The sequence below is a fragment of the Leptodactylus fuscus genome, chromosome 1, assembly GCF_031893055.1.
Source record: "Leptodactylus fuscus isolate aLepFus1 chromosome 1, aLepFus1.hap2, whole genome shotgun sequence".
Classification (NCBI taxonomy): domain Eukaryota; kingdom Metazoa; phylum Chordata; class Amphibia; order Anura; family Leptodactylidae; genus Leptodactylus; species Leptodactylus fuscus.
In genome coordinates, this window is record NC_134265.1 from 235,407,100 (window position 1) to 235,420,670 (window position 13,571).

Genomic DNA, 13,571 nt, shown 5'->3' on the forward strand with positions numbered 1-13,571 from the left:
CATTGGGAGCCAGCAGGAATTTCTCTGCACTGGTGCTATCGCCAGCAGGAAAAAAATCAAAGCACTGTCAGAAGCGGGATTCGAACCCACGCCTCTAGAGGAGACTGCGACCTGAACGCAGCACCTTAAACCGCTCGGCCATCCTGACATGGGATTAGTTTCCTCAGTCCCTGAATGTCGCGCGCATGCACGCTATTTGGAATCAATTAACTACTCATTAGAAAATCATCCCTCCTATGTACATTCTGTACTCATGGGAATTTTCACCTTGCCTAAAGATGTCCCAACTAGTGAACGGGGAGACAGCAAACCCCAGGACAGAGGCCGAAATAGCTCAGTTGGGAGAGCGTTAGACTGAAGATATAAAGGTCCCTGGTTCGATCCCGGGTTTCGGCAAATGAATTTTGAGTACAAATCCACTAACAAAAGAAAAGGCTTGCTACGTTTCTTTCCAATTCGTTGGGGTTTCGATCGAGCGTAGCGCACTGCTGGAACTATAGAAAAAAAAAAAAGGTTGAAAACAGTTCTTTCAGGAGAAGACAATGTGCTGTGCGGATGCCGAAATAGCTCAGTTGGGAGAGCGTAGACTAAAGATCTAAAGGTCCCCGATTCAATACTGGGTTTTTTCACACCCTCGTTTTAAACATTGAACAATTGACATGAATGTTTTTGGGTTCTTTCTATATCCTAACTGAACCGAGCTTTCCTTCTTGCATAATGCGCAGGTAATCCTGGAAATGGGGGGGGAAGTCCCTCTTTCACATCAGTCATTAATGTGAGAAAGACTAAATAATGCAAGGATCCGGAAATATTCAGCAGAATGCTGAATGGCAGAGACATATATTACCACACTTCTCCAAGAAGCCTTACCTCTTCTCCGTGTTCCCTCCAGAAGAACCAGCTGCCATTTACTTTGCTGCTCGCCCAATAGCGTTCACCTCCAAAAGCACGCAGCTGCATCACCAGAAGACATGTCCTAGGTGCACAACAGCGGTGGCTGTCTTTTTTTAGCAGATAGACCCTGTTCAGCTACATTATATTGATGATTTTAAGTGGGTATAGAGTCAGAGCTCGACTCTTGGCTGGTCAAAACCAGATGGCAATGTCCAATGAGCTCCAGGCCCCACTGAATGTCATTTCTCCCAGGTCTCCCCCAGGTTCCAATGCTGTAGAAATGTTATTCCATGCTTCAGCTGTAAACCTTTGTCTCTTACAATAAAGGCCGTTCTTTTACCTTAACGGTCCACACAGACAGAATGTAGAAGGGGTGTTTGTGACAGACATCATAGCGGATCCTCCAGATTGTGATTGGATTAGTCTTTGGTCTCCATTCAAGTGCGCATTATTCAGAACTCTTGTCTTCACAAGAAAATCCCTTGCGGAGTCACGTACTTTTCAGGAGGGTCACGCGGAAGTTACACAGAATCAGGTCACTGAAAGCTAGGACCCTTATTACTGGCTCTACAGCCAAGCAAGCTGAGTCAGGCTATATAGTCAGAAGTAAAAGTGAAATTGCCATTGGGAGGCAGCAGGAATTTCTCTGCACTGGTGCTATCGCCAGCAGGAAAAAAATCAAACCACTGTCAGAAGTGGGATTCGAACCCACGCCTCCAGAGGAGACTGCGACCTGAACGCAGCGCCTTAGACCGCTCAGCCATCCTGACATGGGATTAGTTTCCTCAGTCCCTGAATGTCGCGCGCATGCACGCTATTTGGAATCAATTAACTACTCATTAGAAAATCATCCCTCCTATGTACATTCTGTACTCATGGGAATTTTCACCTTGCCTAAAGATGTCCCAACTAGTGAACGGGGAGACAGCAAACCCCAGGACAGAGGCCGAAATAGCTCAGTTGGGAGAGCGTTAGACTGAAGATCTAAAGGTCCCCGATTCAATTCTGGGTTTTGTCACACCCTCGTTTTAAACATTAAACAATTGACATGAATGTATATGGGTTTTTTCAATATCCAAACTGAACCGAGCTTTCCTTCTTGCATAATGCGCAGGTAATCCTGGAAATGGGGGGGAGTCCCTCTTTCACATCAGTCATTAATGTGAGAAAGACTAAATAATGCAAGGATCCGGAAATATTCAGCAGAATGCTGAATGGCAGAGACATATATTACCACACTTCTCCAAGAAGCCTTACCTCTTCTCCGTGTTCCCTCCCGAAGAACCAGCTGCCATTTTCTTTGCTGCTCGCCCAATAGCGTTCACCTCCAAAAGCACGCAGCTGCATCACCAGAAGACATGTCCTAGGTGCACAACAGCGGTGGCTGTCTTTTTTTAGCAGATAGACCCTGCTCAGCTACATTATATTGATGATTTTAAGTGGGTATAGAGTCAGAGCTCGACTCTTGGCTGGTCAAAACCAGATGGCAATGTCCAATGAGCTCCAGGCCCCACTGAATGTCATTTCTCCCAGGTCTCCCCCAGGTTCCAATGCTGTAGAAATGTTATTCCATACTTCAGCTGTAAACCTTTGTCTGTTGCAATAAAGGCTGTAATTTTACCTTAACGGTCCACACAGACAGAATGTAGAAGGGGTGTTTGTGACAGACATCATAGCGGATCCTCCAGATTGTGATTGGATTAGTCTTTGGTCTCCATTCAAGTGCGCATTATTCAGAACTCTTGTCTTCACAAGAAAATCCCTTGCGGAGTCACGTACTTTTCAGGAGGGTCACGCGGAAGTTACACAGAATCAGGTCACTGTAAGCTAGGACCCTTATTACTGGCTCTACAGCCAAGCAAGCTGAGTCAGGCTATATAGTCAGAAGTAAAAGTGAAATTGCCATTGGGAGCCAGCAGGAATTTCTCTGCACTGGTGCTATCGCCAGCAGGAAAAAAATCAAACCACTGTCAGAAGTGGGATTCGAACCCACGCCTCCAGAGGAGACTGCAACCTGAACGCAGCTCCTTAGACCGCACGGCCATCCTGACATGGGATTAGTTACCTCAGTCCCTGAATGTCGCGCGCATGCACGCTATTTGGAATCAATTAACTACTCATTTGAAAATCATCCCTCCTATGTACATTCTGTACTCATGGGAATTTTCACCTTGCCTAAAGATGTCCCAACTAGTGAACGGGGAGACAGCAAACCCCAGGACAGAGGCCGAAATAGCTCAGTTGGGAGAGCGTTAGACTGAAGATCTAAAGGTCCCTGGTTCGATCCCGGGTTTCGGCAAATGAATTTTGAATACAAATCCACTAACAAAAGAAAAGGCTTGCTACGTTTCTTTCCAATTCGTTGGGGTATCGATCGAGCGTAGCGCACTGCTGGAACTATAGAAAAAAAAAAATAAAAGGTTGAAAACAGTTCTTTCAGGAGAAGACAATGTGCTGCGCGGATGCCGAAATAGCTCAGTTGGGAGAGCGTAGACTAAAGATCTAAAGGTCCCCGATTCAATTCTGGGTTTTGTCACACCCTCGTTTTAAACATTGAACAATTGACATGAATGTTTTTGGGTTCTTTCTATATCCTAACTGAACCGAGCTTTCCTTCTTGCATAATGCGCAGGTAATCCTGGAAATGAGGGGGGGGAAGTCCCTCTTTCACATCAGTCATTAATGTGAGAAAGACTAAATAATGCAAGGATCCGGAAATATTCAGCAGAATGCTGAATGGCAGAGACATATATTACCACACTTCTCCAAGAAGCCTTACCTCTTCTCCGTGTTCCCTCCCGAAGAACCAGCTGCCATTTTCTTTGCTGCTCGCCGAATAGCGTTCATCTCCAAAAGCACGCAGCTGCATCACCAGAAGACATGTCCTAGGTGCACAACAGCGGTGGCTGTCTTTTTTTAGCAGATAGATCCTGCTCAGCTACATTATATTGATGATTTTAAGTGGGTATAGAGTCAGAGCTCGACTCTTGGCTGGTCAAAACCAGATGGCAATGTCCAATGAGCTCCAGGCCCCACTGAATGTCATTTCTCCCAGGTCTCCCCCAGGTTCCAATGCTGTAGAAATGTTATTCCATGCTTCAGCTGTAAACCTTTGTCTCTTACAATAAAGGCCGTTCTTTTACCTTAACGGTCCACACAGACAGAATGTAGAAGGGGTGTTTGTGACAGACATCATAGCGGATCCTCCAGATTGTGATTGGATTAGTCTTTGGTCTCCATTCAAGTGCGCATTATTCAGAACTCTTGTCTTCACAAGAAAATCCCTTGCGGAGTCACGTACTTTTCAGGAGGGTCACGCGGAAGTTACACAGAATCAGGTCACTGTAAGCTAGGACCCTTATTACTGGCTCTACAGCCAAGCAAGCTGAGTCAGGCTATATAGTCAGAAGTAAAAGTGAAATTGCCATTGGGAGCCAGCAGGAATTTCTCTGCACTGGTGCTATCGCCAGCAGGAAAAAAATCAAACCACTGTCAGAAATGGGATTCAAACCCACGCCTCCAGAGGAGACTGCGACCTGAACGCAGCGCCTTAGACCGCTCGGCCATCCTGACATGGGATTAGTTTCCTCAGTCCCTGAATGTCGCGCGCATGCACGCTATTTGGAATCAATTAACTACTCATTAGAAAATCATCCCTCCTATGTACATTCTGTACTCATGGGAATTTTCACCTTGCCTAAAGATGTCCCAACTAGTGAACGGGGAGACAGCAAACCCCCAGGACAGAGGCCGAAATAGCTCAGTTGGGAGAGCGTTAGACTGAAGATCTAAAGGTCCCTGGTTCGATCCCGGGTTTCGGCAAATGAATTTTGAATACAAATCCACTAACAAAAGAAAAGGCTTGCTACGTTTCTTTCCAATTCGTTGGGGTTTCGATCGAGCGTAGCGCACTGCTGGAACTATAGAAAAAAAAAAAAGTTTGAAAACAGTTCTTTCAGGAGAAGACAATGTGCTGCGCGGATGCCGAAATAGCTCAGTTAGGAGAGCGTAGACTAAAAATCTAAAGGTCCCCGATTCAATTCTGGGTTTTGTCACACCCTCGTTTTAAACATTGAATAATTGACATGAATGTTTTTGGGTTCTTTCTATATCCTAACTGAACCGAGCTTTCCTTCTTGCATAATGCACAGGTAATCCTGGAAATGGGGGGGGGGGGAGTCCCTCTTTCACATCAGTCATTAATGTGAGAAAGACTAAATAATGCAAGGATCCGGAAATATTCAGCAGAATGCTGAATGGCAGAGACATATATTACCACACTTCTCCAAGAAGCCTTACCTCTTCTCCGTGTTCCCTCCCGAAGAACCAGCTGCCATTTTCTTTGCTGCTCGCCGAATAGCGTTCATCTCCAAAAGCACGCAGCTGCATCACCAGAAGACATGTCCTAGGTGCACAACAGCGGTGGCTGTCTTTTTTTAGCAGATAGACCCTGCTCAGCTACATTATATTGATGATTTTAAGTGGGTATAGAGTCAGAGCACGATTCTTGGCTGGTCAAAACCAGATGGCAATGTCCAATGAGCTCCAGGCCCCACTGAATGTCATTTCTCCCAGGTCTCCCCCAGGTTCCAATGCTGTAGAAATGTTATTCCATGCTTCAGCTGTAAACCTTTGTCTCTTAAATAAAGGCCGTTATTTTACCTTAACGGTCCACACAGACAGAATGTAGAAGGAGTGTTTGTGACAGACATCATAGCGGATCCTCCAGATTGTGATTGGATTAGTCTTTGGTCTCCATTCAAGTGCGCATTATTCAGAACTCTTGTCTTCACAAGAAAATCCCTTGCGGAGTCACGTACTTTTCAGGAGGGTCACGCGGTAGTTACACAGAATCAGGTCACTGTAAGCTAGGACCCTTATTACTGGCTCTACAGCCAAGCAAGCTGAGTCAGGCTATATAGTCAGAAGTAAAAGTGAAATTGCCATTGGGAGCCAGCAGGAATTTCTCTGCACTGGTGCTATCGCCAGCAGGAAAAAAATCAAACCACTGTCAGAAGTGGGATAAGAACCCACGCCTCCAGAGGAGACTGCGACCTGAACGCAGCACCTTAGACCGCTCAGCCATCCTGACATGGGATTAGTTTCCTCAGTCCCTGAATGTCACGCGCATGCACGCTATTTGGAATCAATTAACTACTCATTAGAAAATCATCCCTCCTATGTACATTCTGTACTCATGGGAATTTTCACCTTGCCTAAAGATGTCCAAACTAGTGAACAGGGAGACAGCAAACCCCAGGACAGAGGCCGAAATAGCTCAGTTGGGAGAGCGTTAGACTGAAGATCTAAAGGTTCCTGGTTCGATCCCGGGTTTCGGCAAATGAATTTTGAATACAAATCCACTATCAAAAGAAAAGGCTTGCTACGTTTCTTTCCAATTCGTTGGGGTTTCGATCGAGCGTAGCGCACTGCTGGAACTATAGAAAAAAAAAAAAGGTTGAAAACAGTTCTTTCAGGAGAAGACAATGTGCTGCGCGGATGCCGAAATAGCTCAGTTGGGAGAGCGTAGACTAAAGATCTAAAGGTCCCCGATTCAATTCTGGGTTTTGTCACACCCTCGTTTTAAACATTGAACAATTGACATGAATGTTTTTGGGTTCTTTCTATATCCTAACTGAACCGAGCTTTCCTTCTTGCATAATGCGCAGGTAATCCTGGAAATGGGGGGGGAAGTCCCTCTTTCACATCAGTCATTAATGTGAGAAAGACTAAATAATGCAAAGATCCGGAAATATTCAGCAGAATGCTGAATGGCAGAGACATATATTACCACACTTCTCCAAGAAGCCTTACCTCTTCTCCGTGTTCCCTCCCGAAGAACCAGCTGCCATTTTCTTTGCTGCTCGCCGAATAGCGTTCACCTCCAAAAGCACGCAGCTGCATCACCAGAAGACATGTCCTAGGTGCACAACAGCGGTGGCTGTCTTTTTTTAGCAGATAGACCCTGCTCAGCTACATTATATTGATGATTTTAAGTGGGTATAGAGTCAGAGCTCGACTGTTGGCTGGTCAAAACCAGATGGCAATGTCCAATGAGCTCCAGGCCCCACTGAATGTCATTTCTCCCAGGTCTCCCCCAGGTTCCAATGCTGTAGAAATGTTATTCCATGCTTCAGCTGTAAACCTTTGTCTCTTACAATAAAGGCCGTTCTTTTACCTTAACGGTCCACACAGACAGAATGTAGAAGGGGTGTTTGTGACAGACATCATAGCGGATCCTCCAGATTGTCATTGGATTAGTCTTTGGTCTCCATTCAAGTGCGCATTATTCAGAACTCTTGTCTTCATAAGAAAATCCCTTGTGGAGTCACGTACTTTTCAGGAGGGTCACGCGGAAGTTACACAGAATCAGGTCACTGTAAGCTAGGACCCTTATTACTGGCTCTACAGTCAAGCAAGCTGAGTCAGGCTATATAGTCAGAAGTAAAAGTGAAATTGCCATTGGGAGCCAGCAGGAATTTCTCTGCACTGGTGCTATCGCCAGCAGGAAAAAAAATCAAACCACTGTCAGAAGTTGGATTCGAACCCACACCTCCAGAGGAGACTGCGACCTGAACGCAGCGCCTTAGACCGCTCGGCCATCCTGACATGGGATTAGTTTCCTCAGTCCCTGAATGTCGCGCGCATGCACGCTATTTGGAATCAATTAACTACTCATTAGAAAATCATCCCTCCTATGTACATTCTGTACTCATGGGAATTTTCACCTTGCCTAAAGATGTCCCAACTAGTGAACGGGGAGACAGCACACCCCAGGACAGAGGCCGAAATAGCTCAGTTGGGAGAGCGTTAGACTGAAGATCTAAAGGTCCCTGGTTCTATCCCGGGTTTCGGCAAATGAATTTTGAATACAAATCCACTAACAAAAGAAAAGGCTTGCTACGTTTCTTTCCAATTCGTTGGGGTTTTGATCGAGCGTAGCGCGCTGCTGGAACTATAGAAAAAAAAAAAGGTTGAAAACAGTTCTTTCAGGAGAAGACAATGTGCTGCGCGGATGCCGAAATAGCTCAGTTGGGAGAGCGTAGACTAAAGATCTAAAGGTCCCCGATTCAATTCTGGGTTTTGTCACACCCTCATTTTAAACATTGAACAATTGACATGAATGTTTTTGGGTTCTTTCTATATCCTAACTGAACCGAGCTTTCCTTCTTGCATAATGCGCAGGTAATCCTGGAAATGGGGGGGGGGGGGGAGTCCCTATTTCACATCAGTCATTAATGTGAGAAAGACTAAATAATGCAAGGATCCGGAAATATTCAGCAGAATGCTGAATGGCAGAGACATATATTACCACACTTCTCCAAGAAGCCTTACCTCTTCTCCGTGTTCCCTCCCGAAGAACCAGCTGCCATTTTCTTTGCTGCTCGCCCAATAGCGTTCACCTCCAAAAGCACGCAGCTGCATCACCAGAAGACATGTCCTAGGTGCACAACAGCGGTGGCTGTCTTTTTTTTAGCAGATAGACCCTGCTCAGCTACATTATATTGATGATTTTAAGTGGGTATAGAGTCAGAGCTCGACTCTTGGCTGGTCAAAACCAGATGGCAATGTCCAATGAGCTCCAGGCCCCACTGAATGTCATTTCTCCCAGGTCTCCCCCAGGTTCCAATGCTGTAGAAATGTTATTCCATGCTTCAGCTGTAAACCTTTGTCTCTTACAATAAAGGCCGTTATTTTACCTTAACGGTCCACACAGACAGAATGTAGAAGGGGTGTTTGTGACAGACATCATAGCGGATCTTCCAGATTGTGATTGGATTAGTCTTTGGTCTCCATTCAAGTGGGCATTATTCAGAACTCTTGTCTTCACAAGAAAATCCCTTGCGGAGTCACGTACTTTTCAGGAGGGTCAAGCGGAAGTTACACAGAATCAGGTCACTGAAAGCTAGGACCCTTATTACTGGCTCTACAGCCAAGCAAGCTGAGTCAGGCTATATAGCAGAAGTAAAAGTGAAATTGCCATTGGGAGCCAGCAGGAATTTCTCTGCACTGGTGCTATCGCCAGCAGGAAAAAAATCAAACCACTGTCAGAAGTGGGATTCGAACCCACGCCTCCAGAGGAGACTGCGACCTGAACGCAGCGCCTTAGACCGCTCGGCCATCCTGACATGGGATTAGTTTCCTCAGTCCCTGAATATCGCGCGCATGCACGCTATTTGGAATCAATTAACTACTCATTAGAAAATCATCCCTCCTATGTACATTCTGTACTCATGGGAATTTTCACCTTGCCTAAAGATGTCCCAACTAGTGAACGGGGAGACAGCAAACCCCAGGACAGAGGCCGAAATAGCTCAGTTGGGAGAGCGTTAGACTGAAGATCTAAAGGTCCCTGGTTCGATCCCGGGTTTCGGCAAATGAATTTTGAATACAAATCCACTAACAAAAGAAAAGGCTTGCTACGTTTCTTTCCAATTCGTTGGGGTTTCGATCGAGCGTAGCGCACTGCTGGAACTATAGAAAAAAAAAATGGTTGAAAACAGTTCTTTCAGGAGAAGACAATGTGCTGCGCGGATGCCGAAATAGCTCAGTTGGGAGAGCGTAGACTAAAGATCTAAAGGTCCCCGATTCAATTCTGGGTTTTGTCACACCCTCGTTTTAAACATTAAACAATTGACATGAATGTTTTTGGGTTCTTTCTATATCCTAACTGAACCGAGCTTTCCTTCTTGCATAATGCGCAGGTAATCCTGGAAATGGGGGGGGGGAGTCCCTCTTTCACATCAGTCATTAATGTGAGAAAGACTAAATAATGCAAGGATCCGGAAATATTCAGCAGAATGCTGAATGGCAGAGACATATATTACCACACTTCTCCAAGAAACCTTACCTCTTCTCCGTGTTCCCTCCCGAAGAACCAGCTGCCATTTTCTTTGCTGCTCGCCGAATAGCGTTCACCTCCAAAAGCACGCAGCTGCATCACCAGAAGACATGTCCTAGGTGCGCAACAGCGGTGGCTGTCTTTTTTTAGCAGATAGACCCTGCTCAGCTACATTATATTGATGATTTTAAGTGGGTATAGAGTCAGAGCTCGACTTTTGGCTGGTCAAAAGCAGATGGCAATGTCCAATGAGCTCCAGGCCCCACTGAATGTCATTTCTCCCAGGTCTCCCCCAGGTTCCAATGCTGTAGAAATGTTATTCCATGCTTCAGCTGTAAACCTTTGTCTCTTAAATAAAGGCCGTTATTTTACCTTAACGGTCCACACAGACAGAATGTAGAAGGGGTGTTTGTGACAGACATCATAGCGGATCCTCCAGATTGTGATTGGATTAGTCTTTGGTCTCCATTCAAGTGCGCATTATTCAGAACTCTTGTCTTCACAAGAAAATCCCTTGCGGAGTCACATACTTTTCAGGAGGGTCACGCGGAAGTTACACAGAATCAGGTCACTGAAAGCTAGGACCCTTATTACTGGCTCTACAGCCAAGCAAGCTGAGTCAGGCTATATAGTCAGAAGTAAAAGTGAAATTGCCATTGGGAGCCAGCAGGAATTTCTCTGCACTGGTGCTATCGCCAGCAGGAAAAAAATCAAACCACTGTCAGAAGTGGGATTCGAACCCACGCCTCCAGAGGAGACTGCGACCTGAACGCAGCGCCTTAGACCGCTCGGCCATCCTGACATGGGATTAGTTTCCTCAGTCCCTGAATGTCGCGCGCATGCACGCTATTTGGAATCAATTAACTACTCATTAGAAAATCATCCCTCCTATGTACATTCTGTACTCATGGGAATTTTCACCTTGCCTAAAGATGTCCCAACTAGTGAACGGGGAGACAGCAAACCCCAGGACAGAGGCCGAAATAGCTCAGTTGGGAGAGCATTAGACTGAAGATCTAAAGGTCGCTGGTTCGATCCCGGGTTTCGGCAAATGAATTTTGAATACAAATTCACTAACAAAAGAAAAGGCTTGCTACGTTTCTTTCCAATTCATTGGGGTTTCGATCGAGCGTAGCGCACTGCTGGAACTATAGAAAAAAAAAAAGGTTGAAAACAGTTCTTTCAGGAGAAGACAATGTGCTGCGCGGATGCCGAAATAGCTCAGTTGGGAGAGCGTAGACTAAAGATCTAAAGGTCCCCGATTCAATTCTGGGTTTTGTCACACCCTCGTTTTAAACATTAAACAATTGACATGAATGTTTTTGGGTTCTTTCTATATCCTAACTGAACCGAGCTTTCCTTCTTGCATAATGCGCAGGTAATCCTGGAAATGGGAAGGGGGGGGAGAAGTCCCTCTTTCACATCAGTCATTAATGTGAGAAAGACTAAATAATGCAAGGATCCGGAAATATTCAGCAGAATGCTGAATAGCAGAGACATATATTACCACACTTCTCCAAGAAGCCTTACCTCTTCTCCGTGTTCCCTCCCGAAGAACCAGCTGCCATTTTCTTTGCTGCTCGCCCAATAGCGTTCACCTCCAAAAGCACGCAGCTGCATCACCAGAAGACATGTCCTAGGTGCACAACAGCGGTGGCTGTCTTTTTTTAGCAGATAGACCCTGCTCAGCTACATTATATTGATGATTTTAAGTGGGTATAGAGTCAGAGCTCGACTCTTGGCTGGTCAAAACCAGATGGCAATGTCCAATGAGCTCCAGGCCCCACTGAATGTCATTTCTCCCAGGTCTCCCCCAGGTTCCAATGCTGTAGAAATGTTATTCCATGCTTCAGCTGTAAACCTTTGTCTCTTACAATAAAGGCCGTTATTTTACCTTAACGGTCCACACAGACAGAATGTAGAAGGGGTGTTTGTGACAGACATCATAGCGGATCCTCCAGATTGTGATTGGATTAGTCTTTGGTCTCCATTCAAGTGCGCATTATTCAGAACTCTTGTCTTCACAAGAAAATCCCTTGCGGAGTCACGTAGTTTTCAGGAGGGTCACGCGGAAGTTACACAGAATCAGGTCACTGTAAGCTAGGACCCTTATTACTGGCTCTACAGCCAAGCAAGCTGAGTCAGGCTATATAGTCAGAAGTAAAAGTGAAATTGCCATTGGGAGCCAGCAGGAATTTCTCTGCACTGGTGCTATCGCCAGCAGGAAAAAAATCGAACCACTGTCAGAAGTGGGATTCGAACCCACGCCTCCAGAGGAGACTGCGACCTGAACGCAGCGCCTTAGACCGCTCGGCCATCCTGACATGGGATTAGTTTCCTCAGTCCCTGAATGTCGCGCGCATGCACGCTATTTGGAATCAATTAACTACTCATTAGAAAATCATCCCTCCTATGTACATTCTGTACTCATGGGAATTTTCACCTTGCCTAAAGATGTCCCAACTAGTGAACGGGGAGACAGCAAACCCCAGGACAGAGGTTGAAATAGCTCAGTTGGGAGAGCGTTAGACTGAAGATCTAAAGGTCCCTGGTTCGATCCCAGGTTTCGGCAAATGAATTTTGAATACAAATCCACTAACAAAAGAAAAGGCTTGCTACGTTTCTTTCCAATTCGTTGGGGTTTCGATCGAGCGTAGCGCACTGCTGGAACTATAGAAAAAAAAAAAGGTTGAAAACAGTTCTTTCAGGAGAAGACAATGTGCTGCGCAGATGCCGAAATAGCTCAGTTGGGAGAGCGTAGACTAAAAATCTAAAGGTCCCCGATTCAATTCTGGGTTTTGTCACACCCTCGTTTTAAACATTGAACAATTGACATGAATGTTTTTGGGTTCTTTCTATATCCTAACTGAACCGAGCTTTCCTTCTTGCATAATGCGCAGGTAATCCTGGAAATGGGGGGGGAGTCCCTCTTTCACATCAGTCATTAATGTGAGAAAGACTAAGGGTGCATTCACACTGAGTAAACGCTAGCTTATTTTGTAGAGTAAAATTACACTTGTAAATTTTGCTATTCCATTGACTTCAATGACATTTTACAGGCGTATTTTTACAGGCGTATTTTTTTACAGGCGTATTTTTTACAGGCGTATTTTTACAGTTGTAAAAAAATATCATTGAAGTCAATGGGATAGCAAAATTTACAAGTGTAATTTTACTCTACAAAATAAGCTAGTGTTTACTCAGTGTGAATGCACCCTAAATTATGCAAGGATCCGGAAATATTCAGCAGAATGCTGAATGGCAGAGACATATATTACCACACTTCTCCAAGAAGCCTTACCTCTTCTCCGTGTTCCCTCCCGAAGAACCAGCTGCCATTTTCTTTGCTGCTCGCCGAATAGCGTTCACCTCCAAAAGCACGCAGCTGCATCACCAGAAGACATGTCCTAGGTGCACAACAGCAGTGGCTGTCTTTTTTTAGCAGATAGACCCTGCTCAGCTACATTATATTGATGATTTTAAGTGGGTATAGAGTCAGAGCTCGACTCTTGGCTAGTCAAAACCAGATGGCAATGTCCAATGAGCTCCAGGTCCCACTGAATGTCATTTCTCCCAGGTCTCCCCCAGGTTCCAATGCTGTAGAAATGTTATTCCATGCTTCAGCTGTAAACCTTTGTCTCTTAAATAAAGGCCGTTATTTTACCTTAACGGTCCACACAGACAGAATGTAGAAGGGGTGTTTGTGACAGACATCATAGCGGATCCTCCAGATTGTCATTGGATTAGTCTTTGGTCTCCATTCAAGTGCGCATTATTCAGAACTCTTGTCTTCACAAGAAAATCCCTTGCGGAGTCACGTACTTTTCAGGAGGGT

General features: G+C 45.3%; 15 non-coding genes across 15 annotated transcripts; 8 read left to right on the forward strand and 7 right to left on the reverse strand.

The window, feature by feature from the left end:
- Positions 1-65: 65 nt before the first annotated feature.
- Positions 66-148, reverse strand: TRNAL-CAG (transfer RNA leucine (anticodon CAG)). The gene has a single exon. It is a non-coding gene; the product is annotated as a tRNA-Leu (tRNA).
- A 175-nt stretch (positions 149-323) lies between these two features.
- On the forward strand, positions 324-396 carry TRNAF-GAA (transfer RNA phenylalanine (anticodon GAA)). The gene has a single exon. It is a non-coding gene; the product is annotated as a tRNA-Phe (tRNA).
- Positions 397-1,581: 1,185 nt separating this feature from the next.
- TRNAL-CAG (transfer RNA leucine (anticodon CAG)) lies at positions 1,582-1,664 on the reverse strand. Its single transcript has one exon. It is a non-coding gene; the product is annotated as a tRNA-Leu (tRNA).
- Positions 1,665-3,120: 1,456 nt separating this feature from the next.
- Positions 3,121-3,193, forward strand: TRNAF-GAA (transfer RNA phenylalanine (anticodon GAA)). The gene has a single exon. It is a non-coding gene; the product is annotated as a tRNA-Phe (tRNA).
- Positions 3,194-4,384: 1,191 nt separating this feature from the next.
- TRNAL-CAG (transfer RNA leucine (anticodon CAG)) lies at positions 4,385-4,467 on the reverse strand. Its single transcript has one exon. It is a non-coding gene; the product is annotated as a tRNA-Leu (tRNA).
- Positions 4,468-4,643: 176 nt separating this feature from the next.
- TRNAF-GAA (transfer RNA phenylalanine (anticodon GAA)) lies at positions 4,644-4,716 on the forward strand. Its single transcript has one exon. It is a non-coding gene; the product is annotated as a tRNA-Phe (tRNA).
- A 1,445-nt stretch (positions 4,717-6,161) lies between these two features.
- TRNAF-GAA (transfer RNA phenylalanine (anticodon GAA)) lies at positions 6,162-6,234 on the forward strand. Its single transcript has one exon. It is a non-coding gene; the product is annotated as a tRNA-Phe (tRNA).
- A 1,186-nt stretch (positions 6,235-7,420) lies between these two features.
- On the reverse strand, positions 7,421-7,503 carry TRNAL-CAG (transfer RNA leucine (anticodon CAG)). Its single transcript has one exon. It is a non-coding gene; the product is annotated as a tRNA-Leu (tRNA).
- A 175-nt stretch (positions 7,504-7,678) lies between these two features.
- TRNAF-GAA (transfer RNA phenylalanine (anticodon GAA)) lies at positions 7,679-7,751 on the forward strand. The gene has a single exon. It is a non-coding gene; the product is annotated as a tRNA-Phe (tRNA).
- Positions 7,752-8,940: 1,189 nt separating this feature from the next.
- Positions 8,941-9,023, reverse strand: TRNAL-CAG (transfer RNA leucine (anticodon CAG)). The gene has a single exon. It is a non-coding gene; the product is annotated as a tRNA-Leu (tRNA).
- A 175-nt stretch (positions 9,024-9,198) lies between these two features.
- TRNAF-GAA (transfer RNA phenylalanine (anticodon GAA)) lies at positions 9,199-9,271 on the forward strand. The gene has a single exon. It is a non-coding gene; the product is annotated as a tRNA-Phe (tRNA).
- Positions 9,272-10,455: 1,184 nt separating this feature from the next.
- TRNAL-CAG (transfer RNA leucine (anticodon CAG)) lies at positions 10,456-10,538 on the reverse strand. Its single transcript has one exon. It is a non-coding gene; the product is annotated as a tRNA-Leu (tRNA).
- A 175-nt stretch (positions 10,539-10,713) lies between these two features.
- Positions 10,714-10,786, forward strand: TRNAF-GAA (transfer RNA phenylalanine (anticodon GAA)). Its single transcript has one exon. It is a non-coding gene; the product is annotated as a tRNA-Phe (tRNA).
- A 1,191-nt stretch (positions 10,787-11,977) lies between these two features.
- TRNAL-CAG (transfer RNA leucine (anticodon CAG)) lies at positions 11,978-12,060 on the reverse strand. The gene has a single exon. It is a non-coding gene; the product is annotated as a tRNA-Leu (tRNA).
- A 175-nt stretch (positions 12,061-12,235) lies between these two features.
- TRNAF-GAA (transfer RNA phenylalanine (anticodon GAA)) lies at positions 12,236-12,308 on the forward strand. Its single transcript has one exon. It is a non-coding gene; the product is annotated as a tRNA-Phe (tRNA).
- The last annotated feature ends 1,263 nt before the right edge of the window (positions 12,309-13,571 follow it).